The sequence below is a fragment of the Harpegnathos saltator genome, unplaced genomic scaffold (genome assembly GCF_003227715.2).
Source record: "Harpegnathos saltator strain DR-91 unplaced genomic scaffold, Hsal_v8.6 scaffold57, whole genome shotgun sequence".
Lineage (NCBI taxonomy): Eukaryota > Metazoa > Arthropoda > Insecta > Hymenoptera > Formicidae > Harpegnathos > Harpegnathos saltator.
This window is the reverse complement of record NW_020230393.1, coordinates 183321-195068: the sequence shown is the minus strand read 5'-3', so window position 1 is coordinate 195068 and position 11748 is coordinate 183321. Positions and strand designations below refer to the sequence as shown.

The window sequence follows — 11748 nt, the reverse complement described above, 5'->3', positions numbered from 1 at the left end:
TTCTCTCCTTTGTTCCTTTTCTTCTCTCCTCTTCACTCACGTATTCCGTGGGCGAGAGGGTTGCCGTCTCGGGTGACAGCACCCTTTTTACACCACGGAATACATTTTGTTCACATGCCTTGGGCGAGGAGGCCACCGCCATTGATGTTGGTGCCTTCTTTATACCAGGACGTGTTTCCTGTTCGCGCTCCAGGTGCGAGGGGGACACCGCCCTCGCTGGTGGTGTTTTCCTTATGTTCTGGAGCGTTTCCCTCATCTCCTCCATCTCCTTTTTCATCTGCTCCTGTGATGACTTGAGCTGACGATTTTCCTCCCTGAGCTCGTCCAGGAGATCCATCTCCTCCCCGCCTGGTCCCATGGCCATTCTCTTTTCAAGTGTCGACGTCCCAGCTGTAATGGCCGCCGACGCATCTCGTAACATTTTTACGTATGTCCCTTTTAGGTTTCTCGACCTAACTGAAAATCCCAGGATTTTGGTAGCCGCTTCCATGATTGAGGCAGCCACATCCCTGAAGGGAGCATTCTCCATATCCTCCGTCATTCTATGGAGCTCTGCTCTGTATTTCCTGTTCGTCGAACAGTCTTGAAAGGCCTGCGTAGGATTTTCGAGTCCCTTTATCAGGCTCTCCTCCTTCTGGGTTCTCAGTAAGCTTTCCTTTTTGGCCAGGAATATCTTCTTCTTCTCGTACTCCCCTGTTGTACGGGGTCTTCCCTTCGGACGAGTTGCCTTCTCAGCAAACTTTTCGTCGTCCGTTTCCCCGTTGGACTTGGTGGGGATGTCCCACTTCCCTTCGGGGTGGTCTTCTTCGTCCGAAGATGTAACATCGGCCGAAGGTGTTGGTTCACCCTCGTCCGAGCACGAGCTGGACCTGTCTCGGGGTTTCCTCTGCTTGCCTTTATTGGCACTCCGGAGTCCCTCTCTCTTCGGCAACCGGCTTGCGCCAGGTTGGCTCTCCGGGATATCCCCGTTCTTCCTTTTGGAGCTGCATGCTCGCTCCAATTTGTTCGTGTCCTTATACGTTGCCAGGGTCGTCTTAATATTGTCCAGGTCCGAGGAAGAAGAATTAAAAGAATCAGTCATTTTCGTTTGTAACCCACCACTCTGCACGGCTCCGGTGCCCGGGCATGCCCGCATCCCCCCGGCAAGGGGGAGCCTCCGAGTTCCCCCGGAGGAGCACCATATGGCACGGGCCGACGGAATATGACATCGTCGGCACAGGCCTCCCGCCCCCTACACGCGCCCTGACCACCATCTCTGGTGGCCAGACCGCTTTCGGGGGTCCCACACCTCCGACAATGTGGGCACCGTGCAGAGCGCCGCCACGCGGGGGGCCCCATGGAAGGAGATAGTTCACCGGTGTCGCACCCCACCGGGAACGTCTCCCCCATGGCAGCCAGCGTGCTCGCGCCGCCCGAGGGTCCGCTTTAGGGTGATGCGATCGCATTCCCTCGGGCACAGCACACAGGGGCTCCGACCCCGCCTCGGAATACGTCCGAGCGGCCCGGAGCACCCCTCCACCCCCCGGGTACCGCGAGGGGTTCCAAACCCTCGCGGTGTGCAGACCCGGGTGTGGGTACCTCTCTCCGCCTGGCCGTGGCCAGGACGGATGAGGGAGAGGATCGTTCCCATTGGCTGCCGGAGCACCGGCGTGCAATGCCTCCGGGAATGAGTCCTCTAGTTGGCGCCTGAGGGTGTCTCGACCCCGACCTCGGAATACGTCCGAGCGGCCCGAAACACCCCTCCACCCCCCGGGTACCGTGGGGCAAGCCCCACGGTGTGCAGACCCGGGTGTGGGTTCCTCTGTCCGTCCGACCGAGGCCGAACGGGTGAGGGAAGTCGGGGAGTCCACCTTCGAGACGAAGGTGGGGTCCTCTCCCCTCGTCACCCTAGGGTGCCCCGACCCAGACCTCGGAATAAGTCCGAGCGGCCCGGGACATCCCCTCCACCCCCCAGGTACCGTGGGACTAGTCCCACGGTGTGCAGACCCGGGTGTGGGATCCTTCGTTCGCCCAGCCGTGGCTGGGACGAGCGAGGGAGAGAGATCCTCCCCTCTTCGGCTGCCGGAGCACCGGCGTGCAATGCCTAGGAGGGTGGGATCTCTCAGGACGCGGCAGCGTACCCCGACCCCGACCTCGGAAACGTCCGAGCGGCCCGGAGTACCCCTCCGCATCTCAGGCACCACGGGGGAGGAGGATCCCCATGGGGTGGAGCCCTGGATGCGGGTACGTCCCTCCGCCCCGGTCTAACCGTAACGGTCCAACCGAGGCGGGAGGAAAGGGTTCTCTCTCCGAGGCTGCCGGAACACCGGCGTGCAATGCCTCGGAGAGAGAGGTCCCCTTCCTGGAGCGAGTGTGGAGGAGGTCATCCCTGTCGGCTGCCGGAGCACCGGCGTGCAATGCCTTCAGGGATGATGATCTCCTCCCACCCGCTCTGTGACCGTGCTGGTCATGGACCAGGCTGGTCACTCAGCCCGGTCGGGTGCTCTTGGTCCAGTCCCTCCGTACAGACCACTCCGGCTTGGTAGAACCTGCCAGGGGCCGAAACCCCCGCCGGCACAGCTCTGTACATCATCGGGACCTTCAAGCCTCCCCACCACGTCAAGGTGGCACCCACGGGGAGGTAACCTAACCTAACCTAACCTAACCTAACCTAACCTAACCTAACCATACTAACCTAACCTAAAAAAAAAAACCTAACCTAACCTAACCTAACCTAACCTAACCTAACCATACTAAAAAAAAAAAACCTAACCTAACCTAACCTAACCTAACCTAACCTAACCTAACCTAACCTAACCTAACCTAACCATACTAAAAAAAAAAAAAAACCTAACCATACTAAAAAAAAACCTAACCTAACCTAACCTAACCTAACCATACTAACCATACTAAAAAAAAAAAAAAAAAACCTAACCTAACCTAACCTAACCTAACCTAACCTAACCTAACCTAACCTAACCTAACCTAACCTAACCTAACCTAACCTAACCTAACCATACTAAAAAAAACCCATACTAACCATACTAAAAAAAAAAAAACCATACTAACCATACTAAAAAACCTAACCTAACCTAACCTAACCTAACCTAACCTAACCTAACCATACTAAAAAAACCTAACCTAACCTAACCTAACCTAACCTAACCATACTAAAAAAAAAACTAACTAACCTAACCTAACCTAACCTAACCTAACCTAACCTAACCTAACCTAACCATACTAAAAAAAAAACTAACCTAACCTAACCTAACCTAACCTAACCTAACCATACTAAAAAAAAACCGGAAAAGAAACACCTTCCCGAGACCCGGTCACAACCTAACCTAACCATACTAAAAAAACCTAACCTAACCTAACCATACTAAAAAACTAACCTAACCATACTAAAACCTAACCATACTAACCTAACCATACCAAAGCCATACCAAAACTTAACCTAACCATACCATATCATACCAAAACCATACCATACCATACCATACCATACCCCGGTCGAAGTACCATACGACCATAATAGGATTGAGCTCGCACAAATTTTCTGGGCCGTCGTACCCCGGTCACAATCTAGCCATAAACAACGGTCCGAATATAGTCTGATTACCATTTAGGACCTGACTAGCCATTCGAGTATCAGCCGAGTTCCATATAAGTCCTGACCAACCATTGGAACATCGTTCGATTACCATCTAGGATCTAACCAGCCATCCGGATATCTCCGAGGTACGATCTAGGTCCTGACCTACTATCTAAAGAGGTGATACCATCCGGGAGCCACATAGGTACACCATCGAGGTTACGGGACAAGTCCACCAAGGCAGACCACCTAGAGGACCACGAAGGAGACCACATAGGATCACAAGAAGAATCCCGTATAAGTCGCCGCATAGGTCCATGTAGGTTGACCACTCAGGGAACCAATTAAGACCATAAGAACCACATAGGTAGTCGATTTAGCGAGGTGCCACATAGGTACCACCTAAGAACCATATAGGTCAAAATTAAGTTATTTATAAATTATTGATGTGCGCTGCGTTCTTAACACTGTGGCGTTGGAATTTTTATTATTTACAGGTCTAGTTTTATTTTAGCCACATTTTGTAAAACGTACTTTTGCGCATATATACCTTGTCCGATAAGGTATCCGTCGCCACGAGCCGATTTATTATATTGTTTTTAGTTTAAGAACTATAAAGAATTTTGTGTTTTATATAAAAGCGGGCGACGCATCATGATAGCTACGGTCCTGACGCGAGCATGACAAAGACGTATACAGTGCGTGCCGCGTCCGACTATAGAGCGGACGTGCGGACAAAGGAGGCGCGTAGTGGGGATAACAGTCCGTGGGAAGCGGCGGATCCCGAGGGGGAGAGGAAACGGCCGTAGCGAGCGGCGCAGTAGAGAGCCCTTCCGGGGATAGTTGATTGCGAGCCGGCGCAAGCCTCCCGTAAGTACCAGAAATTCCTCGAGCGTGATCGTAAGTTCGTCTATTTCCATTCCGACGTGCTACGCGTAATTGTATAGTGAATCGCGCCATAGATTTATACGTCTACGAGATTGTACCATATAGGTATTCGCGGTCAGTAATACTCGCTAGTGAATAATGTTCACGACTCTGTGACTCCAACGTTCGGGATACGAGAATTGATAAAGGCCTAAAGCGGTTATTTAAGACGCGCGTCGTTAAAGAAGCTTGATGAACGGAAGTCTGATATTTTATATTCCGCAAATACGTCTTAGACCATACGACCACATAGGTCAGCGCGAAGGGCGTGGCCCATTCGAACCGACGTAGCTAGTAACAACAATAATAACTATTATTTCAGGGTAGAGTATAAGAGCGTTATTGTATTTTATAAATATATATGTGATATTGTTTGTTTAACATTTATTCGAGATATACATACGTACCCATCATACCTATCCTCCGTTCGTACACGATCGTATTCCATATAGGTTTCGACTGTAGTAAAGAATCCGTCCAGCGACGCGAACCAGCATTTCATATAGATTTCTTTGATATTAATTCAAACCGAAGGTTTCCTTATTAATCCAAAAAATAAGGTGGCGACCGATAATAAAAGGTGCGTCGGGGGCAAAGCTGAGGCGCGGAACTCGAGACAGACAATTTTAACCAAAAATTTTTCAATTTGTCCATAAATATTAGCTCGGGACCATCGCGGTATTTTCGCGGACCCTTACAGGTGCACCATCCTGTTCATTGGAACCAACCACGTAGGAGTACCATCCCGGTACCAGACTCGCCTCCTAGAGGTCCCATCAAGGTGGACCATCAAGGTAATCAACCGATCCAAGGAGGACACTATAGGGGCTCCGAATAGGAGACCATACAGGTACCATACCGTTTAGGGTACCATCGAGGGATCATAAAGCAAGGCCATACAGGTACCAAACCATAGAGGCACCATACCCTGTAGGGTACCATCGAGGGTCCATACAGGGGGACCATACAGGTATCAAATAGGTACCATATAGGTAAGAGTCACCATATAGGTGAGGTCCAAATTTTATGGGTCACCCGCGCTCCGGTCACAACTTAACGGTTAAATTTTATTTTGGCTTGGCCGAATTTATTATATTGTTTATTATAACACGCATATGGATTAATATATTCATTATTTTATGTTCTACAAGTAACCACGTATGGTGAGGTGCATATTCGTAATTAACGAGTCTTTATTATTAATAATTTGTTAACTAACTTTAAATCGAATCACGAAACAACCAGCTCACCATCCGTGTTGAAAATCAAGTTTTGCGTATTTTAATTGAAATACTCGAGGTAACTAAGAACCTCTTGATAAGAAATATCGCGTGCGATAATTTATTTATTTACTATCGAATCGTTGGTAACAGCGATAGCGGTAGCGCGCGATAATTTTATAAAAATTTTATTTAGCACAGCGGGGGCCCCGATTAGGTACGAGCCTGACGCATGTATATAGACACGAAGTGCGGCGACCCGCTTTGTAGATAAGGGTCGCCTTTGTAGCGAAAACCGCCGTAGAAAAAAAAAAAAAAAACGAGCAGTAGGGGAAGCCGTTGTGCTTCGAGCAGGCACAAGCCTGCTCAGTCGTTGCTAGGCACGTGAAGTGTGCACAGGAGTCGTTGCTGGACGCGCGAACGGTGCACACACGTGTTGCGGAATATCGTCCCGTAACAAAGGGAATTGCGTCATAGCGTAACGAGAGGTAATCGCGAAACCGGGCGTGGGTGAACACTCGCGGACAGTGCCCAGGATTATCCTGCCGTGCGAAAACCCGAGGGAGTAGGAGGAAAAGCCGCTGGTGATACAGAGCGAGAGAGCTGCTGCATCCCGGCGTTAATCCCCCTACGTGAACGTCTCAGACATGTAAGTCGCATGCCTCTAGTATCGCGCTAGTATGTTCTGTGATCTCGATCCGTTACGATAACATAGAGTCAGTAAAAACGCGTAATTGCGAAGTAACCACCTAAGAACCTATCATGATGACCGGGATAATTGAGAGAACTGATGCATAGCAATCGACTCCGACGATCTGTAATTCGCATGTGCAAAGAGCGTCACCGCGTTTAGTTAGATCCATTGTCGTTAAATAATTAGGATCGAAATTATAGTATTAAATAAAACTTTAAGCTACTACCACACCATACTAACTGTGGTGAGATGCGTTCCTGTGCTGTGCTGCTGGATTATTTCGTTTAAAATAAGTTCTATTATTAAGTACACTCTATTTACATAACCTTCTTTTATTGTAACAATATATATTTTAATTATAACGCGGCTAAACAATTATTTCACATTTACCCGTCCAGTAGTTAGATCCGTTACGTCTATTGTTATAACTGATCCATCCAGAGGCGCGAACCTGCTATGGTTAAATCGTAATTAGTAATTCAATTCGTATAGGGTTTCCTCGTAGAACCGAAAACGAGGTGACGACCGGAATAAAATTATCAGGACTGCGTACTGATGACAGTCTTTCGCGGAATTCGTGTTTTCGCGTTAATAAACATTATAGATGCCGTGGGAGGCAAAGCTGGGCCGTGGAACAGAGCGAAACGTGATTGACCAACCGTGGTGTGCTGGATTCTAGGGATATTCTCGGTTCAACGACCAAGAACTAGAGATAATAGATACCTCCGACCATCCTAAATCCACAATTTATTAATATTGAGCGATGTTCACCATAAGGAAAGAGCGGACCAGTCGTGGTTAAAATAAGACCTAATCAGACACTTCGATAGGCGATCCAGACATAGAACATCCGAGGTACTAGAAAAGGTGAACCGGAGGTGGAAACATTCGTGGATAGGATAGGTAAACCAAACGTGGAGGAGATGAGGTACCTAAATAAGACATCCGTAGGTGAACCAAAGGTGAACCAAATAAGGCTACCAAGCGTGGTAGCTAACAAGTACCGAGAAGGGAACCTAGTGTGGATCCTAAACAGGGCACCAACCGTGGTAACCAAGATTGAAAAAGGGTCACCATATCTGGCTAGGACCAGAATCCACGTTTTTTAAACTCATTCAAGCTCTGGTCACAGTTGCAAGAAACGAAATGAAATATTTTCATTCGCTGACAGCTTACGTTACAGCCTTACAGCCTTACTCTTCCAGCTATTGTAGACGAGCCTTAAGACCATTAAACAGTCCCTGAGGCTACACAGCTTGGGGACAATCACGAACAGGCGCAACGTACGTACCGAGACGGCGATGGCCGGATGGGAGGCCCCAGCCAATCAGAAGCCGGGAATTCGTCTCCCGCCGAAAAGCGGCTACATGCTGCGGCGAGGCAAAATGGCCTCCAGTTAGACTCGGGCACTCAAGCCGCACGGACCGCGTCACTCTCCAGCAATATACTGCGTCATTGTCGCGGCGTTAGTAATGTTCGAACGCCTAATTAACGCGGACGCGAGGTCCTCTCATTAGCGAGTGTAGTCTGTATCGACACGCGAAAATTTGCGGCTTCTCGTGTAATTCTGATGACGTGTCTCGACGAAATCGCGAAAAAATATTTCGCGGTCGGGCACGAATTACAAGCTTACGTGTACGCGGACGCGAAAGGCCTATTATCCGAACGTCATTAATAGTTTAATTGTGCAGTGTTTAATAGTGCAATGACAGTGTCCGTGACAGTGAGCGATCCGAGGGATTACATTCACAATGAGGGATGAGGCGACGTTCCGAGACACAGGGATTATTTCGGTCGAGGATTATGATGCCGCGAGTAAAGGACACCAGTAAGAATACGACAATGTAAGTCGCATGCATTGAGTACCATGTATTTATTATTTTTATATGATAACTAATCTAAATACGTTAACATGAAATATTATTATCCAAATTTCTATTTTTATAGAAGAAGATAATAATTTAACCAAATAAAAATAAACCAAAATCAAATTATATCATTTTATTTGTATCTTCTCCAAAAATAATGGTATCACAAAATTTGCGTCAAGCATTACAAAATTTCAAGTTTGCTTACTCTCCTTACGGGATTCAAATTTAAATGTCCATTTGTAAAAGAATATTTTCGAGAGCACACAACTGTTGTCTCCGTTTCTTGTTGTCATCTTTTTTCGTCAGCTCTTTCAAGAGCTCCATGTCCTATCTAGACTTTCAATGTCAATGAAGAAAAAAACCGTAGCGAATATTCTCCATTCATTCCGATCAAACATTCTTTCTCTATCGCTGCTTACCAACCAGGAACGCTAAATTTTTGTTCCAGACGTTGCGAGAAGCAAGTCTGGCGGACGCTGATGCCGCACCGGAGGATCTGGTTCGGGCAGAGCAGGGTCGGCTGGAAGGTAAAGTTTACAAGTTTTTTACACATCTTTGTCCAACCCTTTAACATCTTTGCTTTTGCAACTTGTTCCTCATCAGCTTTCTTGAAAGCTTCATGTCTCATTTGAATTTTCAATGTTGGAACTAAAATATTGAGATAAATATCCCATATCAAAATATTTCCGTATTTCCGATTTACCTCGATCATAGATATTCTCTCTCCACCACAGATTATCAACTGGGAAAACTACATTTCTGTTTTAGTTGTTGCGGAAAGTAACAACAATCCGGCAGATGCGGATGCCGTACCGGTGGATCCGGTTCGGGCCAAGCAGAGTCGATCGGAAGGTAAAGTTTACAAGTTTCCTATACATCTGTGTTCAACCCTTTACGATCTTTGCCTTTGCAACTTGTTCCTCATCAGCTCTCTTGAAAGTTTCATGTCTCATTTAAATCTTCAATATTGAAATATAAATATTGAGATAAAAATCCCACATCAAAATATTTCCGTATTTTCGATTCGCCCGATCCAAGATATTCTCTCTCTACCGCAGGTTATTAACCGGGAAATTATTTTTCTGTTTCAGTTGTGCGGAAAACAACAGCAATTCGGCGGACGCGGGTGCCGCACCGAAGGATTCGGTTCGGGCCAAGCAGAGTCGGCTTGAAGGTAAGTTTACAAATTTACTATAATCCTCTGTTTGACTCTTGGCGATCTAGAGCTGGGATATAATTTCCGACTCGACTTGAATTACGATCGCAAAGGGTAAACTACAATTTTACTCGCCCGCACTCGTTGGTCTGATCTCATAAACGAATGTGAATTTTTTGTTACAGAGTTGAAGCGGAACGTGGCCGGCTCTGACTGCAAGTCGTTTCGGTGAGTAAATGCAAAATAAAAAGAAAAACAAAATTCCGCATGACGGATATGGTGTGACCAGATGAAATATCGTTCAAGTCAATGCGAATTGCAAATAGATTCTTGCATGTGTGTGTTTGTGACGTTGAATTCAATACATTGCTCGAAACAATTAGGGAATTATTTGATCGCGATATCCTGCATTACATACGAGATTTAAAATAGTGAATGATTCTCTATTGATATTCAGTCATCTGAATAAGAAATATTCTGTACAACCGCGATGTACAAACACGAAATCGTCATCAGCTGCTTTATTTTTATTTTTCAAGCGGGCCGCAGAATTATTTAACGATATAATTATTTGACAATATTCAATTGTCCGTGTAAAATATATTCATACGCATAAATACCGATACCGTTGCTGCTTTTCTTCTATTTGCAAAACAGGCTGTAGAATTATATGGCAATATTGTCCATTCATCACGATCCCTATTGTCTCGAGTAGCGTATAATGCGCGCACAGATTGCGCAAGCGCACGCCGAGCTTGAAGGTATCCTCGCTCGCGTGCCTTTGAATATCGCGACCGCGGTTATCAAAATACGTATTTTTACCCGTGCTCCAACAAAGAAGACTTAAATTCTCATTTCGCCAAAGTATCGCGAACGTAAGCTTCGTCGTGACGGAACTATCATGCGTGAAAACGTTGCCCCGCTTCTCTATTTTTGCGTTCCCTTGAAGCGACCGGGTTTTTGATTGTCTAATCTTTCCTCACGTGCATTCGTGAATATTGCACTCGTAGATATCGATAATACCGCATTTTCGTGACTTTTCCGATGCAATCGCGAAAAGCGCCGTAAAAGTCCGTTGGACGAGTCCATAAATTTTCACACAGTTTTTGCTCCTTGCCGATCGAGTTTATAAAGTCCGTTTCGCAGCGCATAAAAAGTTTCCACCGATGTCGACATAAAACGTTCGTTATTTGACGCAAATATCGCCGCTCTAATACAAATATCGACCGCGTCATGAAAGTGTAGCAATCACCGTGGGACGCGCTGCAAGATGAATGCTGAGCGACATGGAGAGCGGTAGCGGACATGGAAGAACATTGGTAGACCTGGTTGGACATTGGCAACGGGACATTACCAACATCATCATTGGTGAGCGTTTGACTCAATACTACAGAGAGCTCTTTTATTATTATATTGTGCATGCCGCAAATTTGCATTGACATTTATAACGAAAAATATATTCCATGAATTTATTGCCATATATTATAGCTATATATTATTGCCATATATTGTTGCGATATATTGTTGCCATATATTGTTGCCGTATATTACTGCTATATATTATTGCCACACATTGCCACGTATTATCCCATATTATGGCCACCTGAAATCACGCGAGCAATCGAGAACACTGAATTTACCGGTAATCGCAAAAGCGCGCGGTAGACGTCACAGATTGATGCCAGCAGCCCGCATCAGAGCTGCCCGATAACAATACTCTTGCTACAATTTAACTTTAAACTAAAGCGGTCTCCGATCGCAGGAAACTTTCTATCGCGGACTAACCCTTCGAGCAGAATATTCCCGAGAAGCGCTCTTCAGATAAACGCTAGTTATAAGCGAACATGCCCCGTTAGGGCCCCGACGCGGTCTTGTTGTCGCAGAAAATTAGGAAGAAAGGAGCTAAACATCCGACACCGTTGTGAAAAGAAGGACGATGACGTCCCTTCGCGAGTAAAATATTAGGCCCTTGCGAACGCGAACGTCAAATTCCACCACGGCTGCGAACGTCCTCCGACCAGTTTCTTCGCGGAAACGGCTCAAAACCTAGGAACGCGCTTTCGCCACAATATAGTCCTATATTAACCCTATTCACACCATAAACATCGACTTCCAACTCCATGTAGAAGCGAAGATATCAACATTAAAATTAAAGAATTAAATTAAAATTTATTTAAATTTAAACATGTAATCTTCGGTATCTCATAAACGACTCAAAAAACAGGTACACGCTTTTGCCCTAAATTCGACACTCAATTCACAATAGAAGCGGAGATATCAACGGTACAAGTTGAAAAATTTTAATC

The 11748-nt window shown here is 46.4% G+C and overlaps 1 long non-coding RNA gene across 1 annotated transcript; it reads left to right on the top strand.

Annotated features, from left to right (window-relative positions):
- Positions 1-9107: 9107 nt before the first annotated feature.
- Positions 9108-9650, top strand: LOC112589655 (uncharacterized). Its single transcript, XR_003113687.1, has 3 exons — positions 9108-9138; positions 9378-9460; positions 9628-9650. It is a non-coding gene; the product is annotated as an uncharacterized LOC112589655 (long non-coding RNA).
- Positions 9651-11748: the final 2098 nt, after the last annotated feature.